Source organism: Ranitomeya variabilis, chromosome 3 (genome assembly GCF_051348905.1).
Source record: "Ranitomeya variabilis isolate aRanVar5 chromosome 3, aRanVar5.hap1, whole genome shotgun sequence".
Classification (NCBI taxonomy): domain Eukaryota; kingdom Metazoa; phylum Chordata; class Amphibia; order Anura; family Dendrobatidae; genus Ranitomeya; species Ranitomeya variabilis.
Genome location: NC_135234.1, coordinates 689630453 through 689640189, shown reverse-complemented (window position 1 = coordinate 689640189; position 9737 = coordinate 689630453). Strand labels below are relative to the sequence as shown.

Below are 9737 nucleotides of genomic sequence, written 5' to 3'. Positions count from 1 at the left end.
ACAAAAAATCATCAGCAAAGGTAATATGTCTCTTTTATGGAGTTTGATGTGCTGATTTAAAAAAATATGCTTCGTTTTGCTCTATCACACAGTTTTTGAGATAGACGTATTTTTGTTACTACATTATTTCTGCATTTTCAATGTATGTGGTTTTTCATATGCTATTCCCATTTATTTGGTTGTCTTACTTAATTGTGAATTTTCTTACAGGGACAACCTCAGTAAAGATTTTAGTGAGTTTTATGGAAAGGAGTATTGAAAGTGCAGTCAACCAATGACTGCTTCTCAGAAAGTCACATGCTATGGGGAGGAGCTAACTGTTATGAGGCTGTAAGAATTGAGTCAGTCAGAAAAGGATGGTGATGGCAGCAAGGACTGGTATGTGAGACTCTGACAGGAGACAGGCCTCTACAGGGATCTGTGCCCTGCCACAGGGAGATAGAAGGGAAGGCAGCGGACAGCCGCCATTGGGAGAGGATTTTCACTTCATTTCTGGGAGGGCAAGTCATCTCAGAGGGAAGAAAACAGCTCATCCACTGAGGTGTAACTGAGTGAGGGTCTCCACAGAGAGAGAACCTGAAAGCAGCCAATATCACCCTGATTAACTGCCTGTCTGCAAATGTTCATCTGTAAGGAATAGGCTGACCCATCTACCTCACAACTGTATATAGTTCTCTACCAGATTACCTCCAGTAAAATCAGTTCTAAATACAAGCTGCCTCAGTCATCTCTGGGGAAATATCTATATATAGTCGGTCGGCTGTAGTGCTAAGCTGTTAATGGCCATCAGGATTCCATATTGGTAGCCTGTCTTTAAAGAACCTTTAAAATATTTGACAGTAACAGTTCAGCTTATATTAGCCCTGTATTTTCTGTAATTTTTATAGTATCATCCAATTACTGCATAGTTTCGCTATCCATGTTTAGTGAGAAATGTCGTGCTTATAGTATGGTAAAACAGTTGGTACCAGGAGAACTTTTGGCACATTTTATCCGGTGATGTATTTGTCCGATGCTGATTGAGGTCTGAAGAGTAGGCCACTCTGCCAGAGGGATACTATATCGGACAAATAGAACTTGTTAGGACTTGTGTATTACTTGGTTACACAAGTATTTGTTTCTAAACAAAATATAAGTTCGGGAAGACTTCAGTTAAGACAGAAGCCCTGTTAAACTGTGGACTAAAAAGGGGATGCCCGTGACACCACAGTTTGGATCCCAGGAATTTCAGTTTTTGCTGTTCTGCTTCTCACAGGCGATGTTCCCAGACAGATGATGTGCTACTCCTGGTGAAGTTTTCCCTGTGTAGCATGCAATGTAAGTACTCAACACTTTGTGATTTATATTATGCAAAAGTGTATGCAATATCACACTATTTCCTATTTTCTTTAATCAGTTAATTATTATAATAAAATTAATCGCCTTCTTTAAAGCCGTATCCGACCCCTTTGAATACTTGGCAAAACATCGGCTCATTGCATTTTTTTTGTTTGTCACCACCATTGAACTGAACTTAAGGTACCTTCACACTAAGCGACTTTACAACGATAACGATAGCGATCCGTGACGTTGCAGCGTCCTGGATAGCGATATCGTTGTGTTTGACACGCAGCAGCGATCTGGATCCTGCTGTGATATCGCTGGTCGTTGCTGAAAGTTCAGAACTTTATTTGGTCGTCAGATCGGCATGTATCGTCGTGTTTGACAGCAAAAGCAACGATGCCAGCGATGTTTTACAATGGTAACCTGGGTAAATATCGAGTTACTAAGCGCAGGGCCGCGCTTAGTAACTCGATGTTTACCCTGGTTACCATTGTAAAAGTAAAAAAAAAACAGTACATACTCACCCTCTGATGTCTGTCACGTCCCCCGGCGTCCGCGCTGCTGTTCAGAGCTTCCTGCACTGAGTGTGTCAGTGCCGGCCGGAAAGCAAAGCACAGCGATGACGTCACCGCTCTGCTTTAGGGCCGTCGCTCACACAGTGCAGGGAAGCGGACGCCAGGGGACGTATAAGTATGTAGTGTTTGTTTTTTTACATTTAACACTGGTAACCAGGGTAAACATCGGGTTACTAAGTGCGGCCCTGCGCTTAGCAACCCGATGTTTACCCTGGTTACCCGGGGACTTCGGCATCGTTGGTCGCTGGAGAGCTGTCTGTGTGACAGCTCTCCAGCGACCAAACAGCGACGAAACAGCGACGCTGCAGCGATCGGCATCGTTGTCGATATCGCTGCAGCGTCGTTTAGAGTGAAGGTACCTTTACTCTACTGTTTGATCTGATTTAACACTAGAACTACTGAACTCGTGACCCGACTAGAACTACTGAATGTAGTCATTTTGACTACTGACTTGCTTTCATTTATTTTTAGAGTTTCATTTGTGGTTATTTACTAATATTTTTAATGTATTATTATTGTGAGATCCAACAGTAATGCTTTGGAATGTTTTTTTCAGATTTTTCATATTTTTCTACAGGAAATAACAAAAGTAAACTAAGTAAAACAATAATAATAGACGTATAATGTTCGTTCATTTTTGACTGGACCTATAAAAGTCTTGATGTTTTAGCTAATTTATACATTTTTTTTCGCAGAATTATACTGTATGTGAACATGGTTGATCATAAACAAAAGAAAAATGAAAAAAACCCATGTAATTTTTATCGTTTTCGCGTCATAAACCATTACATTGCATTATTGGTATATTCATGCATATTGCCCATTTGCAGATAAAAAAATATTCTTTCTAGCTGTAAACTATAACTAATAACATCAAGCTGTATGAAAATAGTTTTTCCCCCAAAAAAATTGCTGCTTCACACTATACATTACAAAATAATTGAATAATATGACAATAAAATGTTGTATCTGCTATATACTTGTATGGGTTTTTTGAGCTCTTATGTCTGCATGTGTTCGCTTTGTCTCTTCAGCTGAACTGAAAGTAAACTTACTATCCAGACTACTGTCTACTGCTAGGACCAGAGAAAAACAACACCCTTCTTTAGCATAAGATAAGAGCCTACAGTATTTCAAACAAACTCTTTTCAGTTCAGCATTACACAGTATGCATGAGACAGGGATTGGAATCAAATTGGATTATGTAAACCATGCTTTACACTACACCTCTTCTCTCTCTCTCTCTGACCTCTTCTCTCTGAGGTCAGTGCTATGGTAGGTGACGTTGGATAAGGCTACTTTCACTCTTGCGTCGTTCGATGCACATCGCAATGCGTCGTTTTGGAGAAAAAAACGCATCCTGCAAAGTTGCCCGCAGGATGCGTTTTTTCTCCATAGACTTTCATTAGCGGCGCATTGCGATGGTTTGCCACACGTCGCATCCGTCGTGCGACGGATGCGTCGTGTTTTGGCGGACCGTCGGCACCAAAAACGTTCCATGTAACTTTTTTTGTGCATTGTGTCCACCATTTTCGACCGCGCATGCGCGGCCGAAACTCCGCTCTCTCCTCCCCGCAACTCACAATGGGGCAGCGGATGCGTTGAAAAACTGCATCCGCTGCCCCCGTTGTGAATTTATTTCACAGGATGCGTCGGTACATCGGCCCGACGCACTGCGACGGGTCCGTACCAACGCTAGTATGAAGGTACCCTAACACAAGGAAAATGTGAAAAGTTGCCATCTGAATTGAACTATATCTATGTGAACATCAGGGTAAATAAGATACAGTGAAAAAATTATGCACAAAACTTTACAGCAACATTTAGTGACAAAAGGACAGCAAAATATAGTAGGTAGTCAAAATGACTACCTTTAGTAGTTAAGGGTAAATTGTGAAAAAAACGCACAATTTTTTCACCAAGATTATTTATTGTCACAAAATCTTTTTTCACATCCTATTTGAGGTAAAGTCACCGAGTCTCAAGCCGGAATTCCGAAAAATGTAGTCACAAAAGAGAAATAAAAAGTGAAAGTAGTAAAACTGACTATACCAGTAGTTCTTGTTTAAAGGAGAAAAATGTCTCAACAGTGTATCAATCATCCGAACAGATTCTGCTATGTGTGCAGTTCTTTTACACCAAAATGCCAAGTACGTTCAATCACTCATGATATTAAAAAGATGTACCAGATGTACTTTAAGTGTCAACTTGTTGATCAAGACAAAAGCTGGGCCCCTCATGTGATATGCTCAAGTTGTTCAAATGGTCTTCGTGACTTTTTGAATATGAGGAAAGTGGCTATGTCATTTGCTGTTACCATGATTTGGAGAGAACCCCAAAATCATAGCGATGACTGCTACTTTTGTTTTGTCAAACTGAAGGGCTTTTCTACAAAGAACAAGCATAAGATTAATTACCCTAAACTTGAATATGCGATTAGGCCAGTACCACATGATGATACCTTGCCAGTTCCTGCACCACCGCTGTCTGGATTGGATGAAAATGAAGTAGAATATGAAGACTATGGAGCTGAAGACATGGAGACTTCAAGTCAAGATGAGTATGTACCTGATGGAGCAGCCGAGCAGCCATAATGCTTTACTCAACATGAATTAAATGATCTCATCAGAGACCTTTCATAATCAAAAAATGAAGCTGAACTTCTTGCATTTAGGTTGAAACAGAAGAATCTTCTTCATAATGATGTCAAAGTGTGTTATTACTGAAAAAGAAGTAACACTTTAACACAATTTTTCACAGTTGATGGACCAATGGTGCACTGTGACAATGTGAATGGCCTCTTTGAAGAACTGAATCAAGAGTATTTTGTTGCAGATTGGTGATTGTTTATTGACTCATCCTAGAGAAGTTTGAAAGCAGTGTTGCTTCACAATGGAAATGTGAAACCATCAATCCTTATTGCTCACTCATGTCATCTAAAGGAAAGTTATGAAAATCTGTCAGTTGTTTTGGCTGCTATACAATACAAGCATCATCAATGGAATATCTGTGGAGATTTGAAAGTGATTGGTCTGCTAATGGGAATGCAAGGAGTTTTCACAAAATATTGTTGCTTCTTGTGTTTATGGGACATTAGAAATACAGTAGAACATTATGTTTTTCATGATTGGAGACAGAGAAACATCTATGCTCCAGGTAGAGACAATGTTCAGCATAATCCTTAAGTTGCTCCAACAAAAATCTTTCTTCCTCCACTACATATAAAGTTAGGATTGATTAAACCCTTTGTGAAAGCCATGGCAAAGACAAATTCACAAGGGTTCCAGTACATTTCACAGAAATTCTCCAGCATTTCACCAGCAAAACTGAAGGAAGGGGTATTTGTTGGTCCTCAGATCAGAGAGATTATGAGAGATGATGTGTTTAAAGAAACTCTAAATGATAAGGAATTCGGATCTTGGAAAAGCTTCAAGTGGATCTGTGAAAACTTCTTAGGAAAAAAATCTCCAGAATATGTTGAAGGTGTTGAGGAACTGCTAAATGCATATCAGTGTCTTGGAGGTCGCATGTATCTGAAAATACACTTTTTGCATTCACAATTAGATTTCTTCCCTCAAAATCTTGGAGATGTAAGCGATGAACAAGGCGAGAGTGGTTTCACCAAGACATTAAAGTAACGGAACACCGCTACCATTGTTTTTTGGAATGACTCAATGATGGCAGATTACTGTTGGATAATATATAGGGGCAACCCTGAAAAATCATATCAACGACAGTCTAATGTCAAGCACTTTTAATTTCTGCTTATATTTTGGATTCTATTTTGCATAGGTAGATTAAAAATTATGGTATGGGAATACAAAGGATATTTATAGAATACTAGATGGTGGCCCGATTCTAACGCATCGGGTATTCTAGAATATGCATGTCCACGTAGTATATTGCCCAGCCACGTAGTATATTGGCCAGCCACGTAGTATATTGCCCAGTCACGTAGTATATTGCCCAGTCACATAGTATATTGCCCAGCGACGTAGTATATTGACCAGCCACGTACATAGTATATTGCCCAGCGATGGAGTATACAGCACAGAGCCATGTAGTATACAGACTTAAAATAAAAAATATACATATACTCACCTTCCGAAGGCCCGTTAAAGTCCTGGCCCTGTGTGCGGTGCACGCGGCAGCTTCCGGTCCCAGGGTTAGTAAGAGCGCAGGACCTGTGATGACGTCACGGTCACATGACCATGATGTCATGGAAGGTCCTTCTCGCAGGACCTGTGATGACGTCGCGGTCACATGACCGTGATGTCATGGCAGGTCCTTCTCACATACCATCCTTGGCACCGGAACCTGCTGCTTGCATGGAGCGGTCACCGGAGCGTCACGAGGAGCGGGAAAGGCGGCGGAAGGTGAGTATATAATGATTTTTTATTTTTTTATTATTTTTAACATTAGATCTTTTTACCATTGATGCTGCATAGGCAGCATCAATAGTAAAAACTTGGTCACACAGGGTTAATAGCGGCAGTAACGGAGTGAGTTACTCGTGGCATAACGCGGTCCGTTACAGCTGGCATTAACCCTGTATGAGCGGTGACTGGAGGGGAGTATGGAGAGGGCACTGACTGCGAGGAGTATGGAGCGGGCGACGGGCACTGACTGCAGGGGAGTAGGGAGGGACTAATCAGACTGTGGCTGTCGCTGATTGGTCGCGGTAGCCATGACAGGCAGCTGGCGAGACCAATTAGCGACTTGGATTCCATGACAGACAGAGGCCGCGACCAATGAATATCCGTGACAGACAGAAGGACAGACAGAAAGACGGAAGTCCCCCTTAGACAATTATATAGTAGATTAGCTTAGAATGATCTCAGCTTTACGAAAAAAGTACGTTTTTCTAATTTCGACTAAAAATTAAAACTCTTTGTTGTAGCTTCTTGCTTCTCTCTATAGGTAAAGTTTAACCCCTTAGTGACAGAGCAAATTTTGACCTTAATGACCAGGCCAAATTTTAGAAATCTGTTCAGTGTCACTTTATAAGGTAATAACTCTGGAATGCTTCAATGGATCACAGTGATTCTGAGATTTTTTCATAATAAATTCTACTTCATGATAAGTAAAATTTGCTCACTATGACTTGCGTTTATTTGTGAAAATAACGTAATTTTGGTGAAAATTTTGGAAATAAAATCACAATTTTCAAACTTTCAATCTTTTTATCCTTAAACCAGTTGGTCATGCTGTACAAAATAATTAATAAAATTAATAAATCACTTTTCCCATATGTATACTTTACATCTGCATCATTTTTGAAACTTCATTTTATTTTGTTAGGATGTTAAAGGTGTTAAAAGTTTAGCAGCAATTTCTCCAACAAATTTACAAAATCTGTTTCTTTAGGGACCAATTCAGATTTCTATTGACTTTGAGGGGCCTACAAATTGGAAACTTCCCAAAAGTGGTACCATTTTAAAAACTGCACCCCTCAAAACTTTTGTCAGGAAATTTTTTTAAGTCTTCAGTAGTGTTGAGCATTCCGATACTGCAAATATCGGGTATCGGCCGATATTCACTGTATCGGAATTCCGATACCGAGTTCCGATATTTTTGTGATTTCGGAAATGGGAATCGGAAGTTCCCAGTGTATGGTTCCCAGGGTCTGGAGGAGAGGAGACTCTCTTTCAGGCCCTGGGATCCATATTCATGTAAAAAATAAAGAATAAAAATAAAAAATATGGATATACTCACCCCCCACGGACCCTGGACCTTAGCGGTGCAACTGGCAGCCTCCGTTCCTAAGAATGCAGTGAGTGTACAGGACCTGTGATGACGTCGCGGTCTTGTGATTAGTCGCGTGACCACTCATGTGACCGCTCACGTGACCGTGACGTCATCGAAGGTCCTTCACTCACTGCATTCTTAGGAACGGAGGCTGCCGGTTGCACCGCTAAGGTCCAGGGTCCGTCGAAGGGGTGAGTATATCCATATTTTTTATTTTTATTCTTTATTTTTTACATGAATATGGATCCCAGGGCCTGAAGGAGAGTTTCCTCTCCTTCAGACCCTGGGAACCATCCAGGATACCTTCCGATATTTGTGTCCCATTGAATAGTATTGGTATCGGGTATCGGTATCGGCGATATCCGATATTTTCTGGATATCGGCCGATCCAATCCGATACCGATACTTTTGAATATCGGAAGGTATCGCTCAACACTAGTCTTCAGGAGCTGCACAGCAATTAATGCAAAGTGGAATGAAAAAAAATTCTAATTTTACCTTTAAAATCTAGCTTTAGCTCCAAATTTTTCACTTTAGCAACACCAAAGAATGGACCCACAATTTGTTACCCACTTTCTTATGAGCGCGTCGATACCCCACATGTAGTCAAAAAGTTCTGTTTGGACAGACAGCAAGGCCTAAGCCTAACCATAAGCCTAACCCTAAGACTAACCTTAATGGCAAAGAATTAGATAAAAAATAAAAAGTCTATCACAGTGATCAAAACTCAGGAACCAAAAGGAATAATTCCTGCGATTGCTAGGTGCTGGCCGGCGCACTGTACATGCTCCTGCCATTTTGCTTTGGAAACAAAAGGAGGATGGCCATGGGATGGCAGTTCCAGTACTATGATTCTGTAAGGGACATAGGGACACCATTTCTCTCTCTCTCTTTTGACATGTTAGATCATGTCAAAGAAGTGAAAAATGAATTTTTTACTGGATCTCACTTTTTTTATGTGATTGCTCTTATTTATTGAATAACGGTGACCACGTGATTAGGGACCAGAAAAAAGGCCCTGATCGTGTTTTCCTTGGTCTCAGCTATCCCCAGTAGCTGAACCCCAGAGATTTTCTGATTTTGGGGACGCTATTCCCTTATTCCCAATCTCTGATTTAAAATAGTGATGATAGAATAATGCCTCTTAGCGGCCACAGCTCTTATGGATATCAATGGTCGTTAAGGGATTCAAATTGTGATTAAACAAATATAAGTTTTAAATTTTACATTTTTGCTGACCCTCCCATAGTTAGGGTCAGATTAAATGTTAGTGTCAGTGGGGAATCCTAAGGAGAAGACAGAAAGTTGATCCCCATTTCTGTCTTCTCTTTTGCCATCTATATAGCACTGAAAGTGCTTTATGTAGGGATTAGAAGCATCAGTAATTCTGATGCTTCTATTTAATCCAGATATTCCTTGACCAAATCACCTCTGATAGTGACTTCTGTTACTGTAGGTGGCTAATATTCCTATAACTAGGGGCACCTTTGGCTGCCCTAGTTATATACACAGGAACAACCTCAATATAAAGATATGTACAGCAGTAACAAGATAGTGGTATCCAGCTTAGTATAACATCAGTGTAAATATAGTGCAAAAGAATGCATGGACGAAGCATTTCAGTGCGAAACGCGCGTCGGGTGTGGTGGGACCCCAGGCTCATCCTCTTGGTAACTATATTTAGATATTTATACTCTAAATCTGTGCAGTACCTATATATCTTTTGCTATCTGGCTTAGCTCATTTCACTCTTCTTTTGAGTGCATTGTGGATATTTATATAGACATTTATATGTTATTATTTACACTAGTATTTAATTTTATTCAGCTATATGCTCCACATGCATTCTTTTGCACTATATTTACACTGATGTTATACTAAGCTGGATACCACTTTCTTGTTACTGCTGTATATATCTTTATATTGAGGTTGTTCCTGTGTATGTCCCACTGTTTCTGCTGCATTGGTGGTTACTGCCCTGATTTTATGTTTTTGTATGTTTGTCTTAATAAAATTTACATATTCTTATAAATTTTTGGTCTTAGCGTGAAGGTGTTCTTTTGGTATTTTTCATATGGTTTCCTTCATGAC

General features: G+C 40.1%; 1 long non-coding RNA gene across 1 annotated transcript; it reads left to right on the top strand.

The window, feature by feature from the left end:
* Nucleotides 1–330: 330 nt before the first annotated feature.
* On the top strand, nt 331–2853 carry LOC143818522 (uncharacterized). Its single transcript, XR_013224583.1, has 3 exons — nt 331–378; nt 1256–1317; nt 2594–2853. It is a non-coding gene; the product is annotated as an uncharacterized LOC143818522 (long non-coding RNA).
* The last annotated feature ends 6884 nt before the right edge of the window (nt 2854–9737 follow it).